This window comes from Myxocyprinus asiaticus, chromosome 1 (assembly GCF_019703515.2).
Source record: "Myxocyprinus asiaticus isolate MX2 ecotype Aquarium Trade chromosome 1, UBuf_Myxa_2, whole genome shotgun sequence".
NCBI lineage: Eukaryota > Metazoa > Chordata > Actinopteri > Cypriniformes > Catostomidae > Myxocyprinus > Myxocyprinus asiaticus.
The window spans coordinates 17,279,694-17,288,371 of record NC_059344.1 but is presented as its reverse complement, the minus strand read 5'-3'; the positions used below and the strand labels follow the sequence as shown (position 1 = coordinate 17,288,371).

The following is an 8,678-nucleotide window of genomic DNA, read 5'->3' as shown; positions in this document are numbered from 1 at the left end:
TCTGTCAGCATTGGATGACCACAGGGCAATGCAACTGATAACATAGAAATTATTTTAGTTAACATAGTTAAGTAGTTTTATACATGATACAAGTCAGCAATCTTTTGCGTTATAAGCAGGTTAGCTATTTTTAAAGGAAATTAACAGTTAAATGAAAATTCTCTCATCATTTACTCACCCTCATGCCATCCCAGATATGTGTGACTTCTTTCTTCTGCAAAACAAACAAATATTTTTAGAAGAATATTTCAGCTCTGTAGATCCATACAAGTGAATGATGACCAGAACTTTGAAGCTCCAAAGATTATACTGCAGTTTGCAGGACTGTTTGCAGACTGTCCTGTGGTCTAAAAAACACAGGTCTGTGAAATGTTAACGTTTATTGCCATTCTCTAGTTTCAAAGGCGTACACCAACTTGATGATGTTCCAGAAGAAACATGATGTAAACCCTTTACGTGGGTTCCTAGTGCCATTGGTTCAGGTCAGTTACATATTACCTTGATAATGCTTTATGAGCATCAGTTCACTGCGTATGTGTCTAAATAGTTTGATTAATCTGCTGCTGTTTAGTCATCATATTTACCTTTTTATCATCTACCTCCTCAGGCTCCAATCTTCATCTCTTTCTTCATTGCCCTGCGTAAGATGGCGTATCTGCCTGTACCCAGTTTGCAGACTGGCGGCCTCTGGTGGTTCACAGATCTAACAGCATCTGATCCATTTTACATTCTCCCCATTGCTGTGACTGGCACTATGTTTGCTATCCTAGAGGTGAATTATGACCACCTTTTGTCTGCTTTGTCATTTTTAGAAATTGGTTTTGATATATTGGATTTAAATGTAACATACATACTGAGTTTAAGTGGAGTTTGGTATTGTTTTTGAGGTAGTACAATGTTTTTTAATTTTTGTTCACATTGTGTTTTTAGTTGGGAGCCGTGTGGACAACCCCAACCTGAGGGCCATGAAGACTGTCTTCAGAATCATGCCCTTCGTCATCCTCCCTCCGACGATTAACTTTCCCACGGTTGGCCTCTGTTTCTCACCCTCATTCATCCTCATTCAGGAATATTTCACCCAAAAATGAAAATTCTTTAGTCATTATTTACTCAATCTCATGTTGGTCCAAACCCATATGCTTTTATATTTTTTTCTGTAGAACATAAAGGAGAATTTTTAAGGTCTATGCTTTTTTCTTCTAATTTTCAAACTACCTCCCAATGGCCAATGCTGGAACTATAGTCGCGCACCGTATTCTTTCACTTATTGTACTACTTTGAATGGATATGGCGTAAAAGATACAGCGCCTACAATTTTTGTAAATATTTGAATAATAATGACATTAATGCAAATTACTTAATAAAAACATACCCTAAACCTAAACGTAACTGTATTTAGAGCATTCTTTAACTTACTTCTTTGCAAAAGTAGTATCTCACTCTCCAGAGATCAAAAGGGATGTGACATCGAAGGTACTGCACGGGTGATTTTTGGGGCATGAACATTTGCCGCATACCGGCACTTGACCGAAATTAGGCACATTGTGAAAAAATAGCCATTTCCCATGTGATCGTGTTGACTATCAAGGCTTCTAAACAGAATAATACAAAATATAAGTAACTGTATTCCACTACAGTTACAATTTATATAATTGGTAATTAGAATACAGTTACATTCAAAAAGTATTTTGATTACTGAAGAGATTACTTTGCATTTTATTGTCATTTGTTTCATTTAATATTTAGTCCTTTCAGATGGAAAACATTTATACATATAAATGATGCAATCCAAAGTGCATTTGAACAGCGGTGAAACACTTTCTCATGATGTGTTACATTCATACAAGCAGACAGAGAAGTAAGTTTGAAGTAAGTTTGGAGCAGAAGAAATAGAAATAAACCTTGTGTAAATTGTCAGCTTTACGCTAAGCTAAAATACCATTTCTTGCCATTTTACATGCACGTTACCAGACACGATCATATTTATTTATCAAGAAAATTCACGTTGAAAAATAATGTTTTTCTTTGATATTAGGGCAAAAATCATATTCTTGATAATAATTTTTGTATTGTTTTCCTGTAAAAATATCTAAAAATCATTAAAACAAGATCAGTTTGATTCATCTTGTTTTAGAAACAACACTGCATAAGATATTTAGGTTTTTCAGAGAATGTATTTTTAACATGTGTATTTTGTCTCACTGTACTGGCAGAGTTTTTATAGTCAAAACAAGTGAAAAAATCTACCAGTGCTGAAGAAGTAATCCAAAGTATTTAGAATATGTTACTGATCTTGAGTAATCTATCGGAATACATTACAAATTACATTTTACAGCATGTATTCTATAATCTGTAGTGGAATACATTTCAAAAGTAACCCTCCCAACCCTGCTTATAAATGACCAGAAACTAGAGGTAGACCGATATATATCAGTTTTGCCAATTAATTGGTGCTTTTCCTATGCAGAATCTATTTGATATTTGTCAATAGTGTTTTTTTGTTACTCCGTGTTCTTCTGTGCTCGAGGCGTCTACAGTTAGAACAGCTTGGTTACATTATAACAGCAGCTTCTAGAGGTGAAATAAGAACAATCACGTGGAGATTTGCTGTATGTAAATCTTTCATCCTTTACAATGTTCATCCGTCATATTTATCCTCACTTGAATGCATATTTTGTTATTTTGATTTGATAATCAAGTGTTCTAAATTGAAGTGGGGCATGCAAAGAAAAATGTGACTATATGGAAACGTGTCTCGTTAGCATATACATCTTGTCTCCAACTTCACATCTTGTGAATAAAAATACAGTTATTCCTTATTAAACCTCATCTAGTGAAATATAACTGTCTGTCTATCTATTGTGTGTGTGTGTGTATATATAGGCTATATATATATATATATATATGCACACACACACACACACAATTGTATTCCTCAGGATTCATTTTATTGTTGAACAAACACAATGCTCTCAGTCAATCCAAAATGTTACTGAACCTCAAACCTGAATGTTTAACAAAGGAAAAGTGAGTTTTGTCTTTCTCAGGGGAATATATAAGTGTGCACAATTATTAGGCAACTATTAGTGTGCACAATTATTAGGCAACTATTAGTGTGCACAATTATTAGGCAACTAAATTTAAAAAAAGAAATTCTCCCAACTCAATTGTTTATTCTCAATTTTTAGAGTAAGTGCAACAAATAAGTAACACAAAATGACAATGAAATAATATTTTTGGCCTTTCAAAAATATTCGGTGTCCAATATAGCCACCCTTCTTTTCAATAACTGCCATGAGCCTTCCATCCATGGAGTCTGTCAGTTTCTTGATCTGTTCACGATCAACTTTCGCTGAAGCAGCAACCACAGCCTCCCAAATGCTGTTCAAAGAGGTGTATTGTCTTCCCTCACTGTAAATCTCACATTTGAGAAGGGCCCACAAGTTCTCAAAAGTCAATATTTGGGCATCTTTGAGGCCCTTGCTGGCTAGTTAAGCAGTGGAGTACTTGGATGCATGTGATGGAGCATTGTCCTGTATAAAGATCATGGCCTTCTTGAATGCTGAGGTCTTCTTCCTGTACCACTGCTTGAAGAAAGTACTTTCCAGAAACTGGCAGTAGGTTTGGGAGTTGAGTTTCAGTCCATCTTCAACTGAAAAAGGTCCAGCTACCTCATCCTTAATGATAGCAGCCCATACCAGTACCCCTCCTCCACCTTGCTGGTGCCTTCCTCGAAGTGGTGCATTGTGTCCATTAGTGATCCAGCCACAGGCCCATCCATCTGGTCCATCAAGAGTCACACTCATTTCATCTGTCCATAAAACCTTTGAATGTATTTCTTTGCCCAATCTTAATGCTTCAACTTGTGAATCTTATTCAGTGGTGGTCGTGTTTCAGCCTTCTTAACCTTGGCCATATCTCTGAGCTCTTGACACCTTGTACTTCTGGACACTCCAGGTAGGTTGCAGTTCTGGAATATGGTAGCATTGGAGGATAATGGGTTCCTGGTAGATTCACATTTAATTATTCTCAAGTCTTTTGCAGTTAATTTAAGCCTTTTCTTCTCCATGCGTTTTATGGGCCCCAGTTGACTTTTCGCAACAAAATGTTTGATTGTCCGGTGTTGCATCCGTCTGAAAGGCATTTTACAATTTTTGACTTTTCAGTGCCAGTTAAATCTCTTTTTTGGCCTATTTTACCTGAGGTAATGAAGCTGCCTAATAATTATGCACACCTTGATATAAGGTGTTAGTCACTTTCACCACACCCTCCCTCATTACACAAATATATATCACCTGAAAATGATTGAATCCAATAAGCATTCAAGTTTATATGGTTTGGAGATTGGAAAATTTGCATGGAAATAATGAGAAGATCAGAATACTCACTTGCCTAATAATTGTGCACACAGTTACAGTTACACAATACAGTTGTACTCAAAAGTTTACATACCCTTGGAGAATTGGTAATATATGTACCATTTTTAAAGAAAACATGAGTGAGCAGGCAAAACACATTTCTTTTATTTCTTATGGCATTCATATTCAACTGTATGTTATAACAGAATAGCACAATCATAAATCAAAACATGGCAACAAAGAAAAAAATTAAATGACCCCTGTTCAAAAGTCTGCATACTCTTAGTTCTTAATACTGTGTATTGCCCCCTTTAGCATCAATGACAGCATGCAGTCTTTTGTAATAGTTGTCTATGAGGCCCCAAATTCTTGCAAGTGATATAGCTGCCCATTCGTCTTGGCAAAATGCCTCCAGGTCATGCAAAGTCTTTGGTCGTCTTGCATAAACCGCACGTTTGAGATCTCCCCAGAGTGGCTCGATGATATTAAGGTCAGGAGACTGTGATGGCCACTCCAGAACCTTCAACTTTTTCTGCTGTAACCACTGGAGGGTCAACTTGGCCTTGTGCTCAGGGTCATTGTCATGCTGGAAAGTCCAAGAGCGTCCCATGCACAGCTTTCGTGCAGAGGAATACAAATTGTCTGCCAGTATTTTCTGATAACATGCTGCATTCATCTTGCCATCAATTTTCACAAGATTCCCCGTGCCTTTAGAACTCACACACCCCCTAAACATCAGTGAGCCACCACCATGCTTCACAGTGGGGATGGTATTCTTTTCACTATAGGCCTTGTTGACCCCTCTCCAAACATAGCGCTTATGGTTGTGACCATAAAGCTCTATTTTGGTCTCGTCACTCCAAATTACAGTGTGCCAGAAGCTGTGAGGCGTGTCAAGGTGTTGTCAGGCATATTGTAACTGGGCTTTTTTGTGGCATTGGCGCAGTAAAGGCTTCTTTCTGGCAACTCGACCATGCAGCTAATTTTTGTTCAAGTATCGTCGTATTGTGCTCATTGAAACAACCGAGCATTCATCTGGCGAATCTCCGCTCTTTTCCTAAAAAAACGGATGAACTACATCTCCTCACCCTCACAAACAAGGACTTTTCAACCTCTGCTGCCTTGTGCTTCACAGAAACCTGGCTGAGTGAAGCCATTCTGGACAGCGTGCTACATCTGCCGAGCTTCCAGCTGTCCAGAGCGGATCGCATTGCGGAGTTAACGGGGAAAACGAGAGGCGGTGGAACATGCTTTTACATCAATGAAAGTTGGTGTACAGATGTAACAACGTTAAAGAGGATGTGTTGTCCTAATTTGGAAGTGCTCTTTATTAACTGTAAGCCTTTCTACTCGCCGCAGATACTGTTACATCATATATCAGTTTCTGTGAGGATATGTGCATTCCTACTAGGACTTATTTAAAGTTCAACAATGACAAACCATGGTTTACAGCAGAGCTCAGGCAGCTTCGTCAGGCCAAAGAGGATGCTTACAGGGGGTGGAGATGAAGTCTTGTACAATCAGGCCAGGAACACACTGAACAGGGAAACCAGAGTGGCTAAAAGAAGATACTCTGAGAAGCTGAAAAACAAGTTTTCAGCTAACGACCCTGCATCAGTGTGGAGAAACAACTCACAAATTACAGGACTCCTACCCCCAACCCTGTAGGGAACCAACAACTGGCTGACGACCTGAATGTGTTCTACTGCAGATTTGAAAGGCCCAATCTCACACCCCACACCCATTCTGACCTTCACTTCACCCAAACATCAACACCTCCTGCAACCCCCCTCCTCCCCCCTCCTGCTACTCAACCTGCACTTAAGATCTGTGAAGATGATGTGAGCCGCGTATTTTGGAAACAAAAGGCCCAGATTGCATCTCACCAGCGTGTCTTCGATCTTGTGCTAACCAGCTGGCCCCCATCTTCACACAGATCTTCAACAGATCACAGGAGCAGTGTCAAGTCCCATGCTGCTTCAAACGTTCAGTCATTATTCCTGTCCCAAAGAAACCCAAAATCACAGGACTTAATGACTACAGACCTGTCACCCTGACATCTGTGGTCATGAAATCATTGGTGTTGGCCCACCTGAAGAACATCACTGGACCCTTTCTAGATCCCCTTCAATTTGTTTATCGAGCAAACAGGTCTGTGGATGATGCAGTCAACATGGGATTGCATCATATCCTGCAACATCTGGACAGACCAGGGACATATGCAAGGATCCGTTTTGTGGACTTCAGTTCAGCTTTCAACACCATCATCCCAGCTATACTCCAGAATAAATTACACCAACACTCTGTTCCCATGTCTATCTGTCAGTGGATTACCAGCTTTCTGACAGACAGGCACCCAATGACTGCATCGCCAAGGACCCCTCTGTCAAGCTCCTGAAGTTTGCAGATGACACCACTGTTATAGGCCTCATCCGAGATGACGATGAGTCTGCATACAGAAGGGAGGTTAAACAGCTGGCTGTCTGGTGCAGTCAAAACAGCCTTGAGCTGAACACGCTCAAAACGGTGGAGATCATTGTGGACTTTAGGAGAAACACCCCAACACTGACCCCCCTCATCATTCTAAACAGCACTGTGGCAGCAGTGGAGTCATTCAGGTTCCTGGGCATTACCATCTCACAGGACCTGAAGTGGGAGACAGACATTGACTCCATTGTGAAAAAGGCACAGCAGAGGTTGTACTTCCTTTGCCAGCTGAGGAAATTCAACCTGCCACAGTCGCTGCTGATACAGTTCTACTCAGCAGTCATTGAGTCTGTCCTCTGCACTTCAGTAACTGTCTGGTTTGGTTCAGCTACCAAATCAGACATCAGAAGACTACAAAGGACAATTCGGACTGCTGAGAGGATTATTGGTTGCCCCCTGCCCCCTCTTTAAGAGCTATACACTTCCAGAGTGAGGAAAAGGCTGGAAAAATCACTCTGGATTCCACTCACCCTGCCCACTACCTTTTTGAACTGTTGCCTTCTGGCCGACGCTTCAGAGCTCTGAGCACCAGAACCATCAGGCACAGGAACAGTTTTTTCCCTCAGGCTATCCATCTCATGAACAGCCCCATTAAGCAACAACTATGTGCAATACACAGATTAGTCTTCATATATTTATCCAACACATCCAACCTCTTCTGCCATTTCATTCCTCTGAAAAAAAACAAAAAACATTTGCACAGTACATAACAGATTTGTATTTGCACTGTACATAACAGATTGTATTAGATTTGCACTACCCATGTGTATGTGTTTATGTATGTGTGTGTGTGTCTGTACATATGTGTGTAATTAGTTTTATTTTTTATTATTATCTATGTTTTTGTATTGTTTTTGTATTGTTGTGTACTGGAAGCTCCTGTCACCAAGACAAATTCCTTGTATGTGTAAGCATACTTGGCAATAAAGCTCATTCTGATTATGATTCTGATTTTGAGCAAAAAACAAACAAACAAAAAAACAACCCTGTCACATTTCTTCACTGTCAACCTGTGACGTTGAGTTATTCACTACATTTATGAATATTGCAACTAAAATATGGAATAGTTAATATAATATACATTACAAATTCTATATATTTTCTTCAATGAAACATGGTGTTAAAAATATGTGGGTGTAAGTAGCCTAGTGGTGGGAGAGTTGTGACAGGGTTGAGACAAGAGTGACAATATTGCACAATTAAAATGGGAACACAATTAATTTGTGTAATTTGTTTGCATTGTATTGTTACAATGTATTATATACATGTTTATACTACATTGTAGGGACCAAATGTCCCCACAATGATAATAAAACCTGAGATCACCTACATTGTGAGGACCAGCCAGCGGTCCCCATGAGGGAAATGGCTTAGTAAACATACTAAACGATGTTTTTTTGAAAATGTAAAAATGCACAAAGGTTTCTGTGAGGGTTAGGTTTAGGGGTATGGTACTAGGAATGAATTCCCAAGCCAATGTTAAAGTTTGCGTAACATTGTACTTGTTAAAATAAATGTTATATTTTTGAGCAGATAAGTTGTAAGTTCATTCAGTGTAAATAAGGAACTGGCAAACTTGCCGTTATTAGTCAAGATGAGAAATACATTTAAGAAACAATTTAAAAACATTAGTGCTCTTAACTTAAAATGGCAATTGATATGAATATAGTTTAAGTTATCCTAACTTGAAAGTGTGAGTTGAGATAGTGAGGAACTGTATGTTTATTTGACAAGATAAAGTGAGTTTTCTTGAATTGATAATGTAACATAGTAAGTTGTTTTAACTCAGAGTATCAAGTTGAAACAACAAATGATCATTAGTTAAACAACTTG

At 38.9% G+C, this 8,678-nt stretch overlaps 1 protein-coding gene and 1 pseudogene across 1 annotated transcript in view; one reads left to right on the top strand and one right to left on the bottom strand.

Annotated features, from left to right (window-relative positions):
- LOC127453466 (caspase a-like) overlaps nt 1–8,678 on the bottom strand; it is a 140,075-nt pseudogene that overhangs the window by 9,889 nt on the left and 121,508 nt on the right.
- Nucleotides 1–8,678, top strand: part of LOC127415978 (zinc finger protein 638-like) — a 126,040-nt gene that overhangs the window by 93,465 nt on the left and 23,897 nt on the right.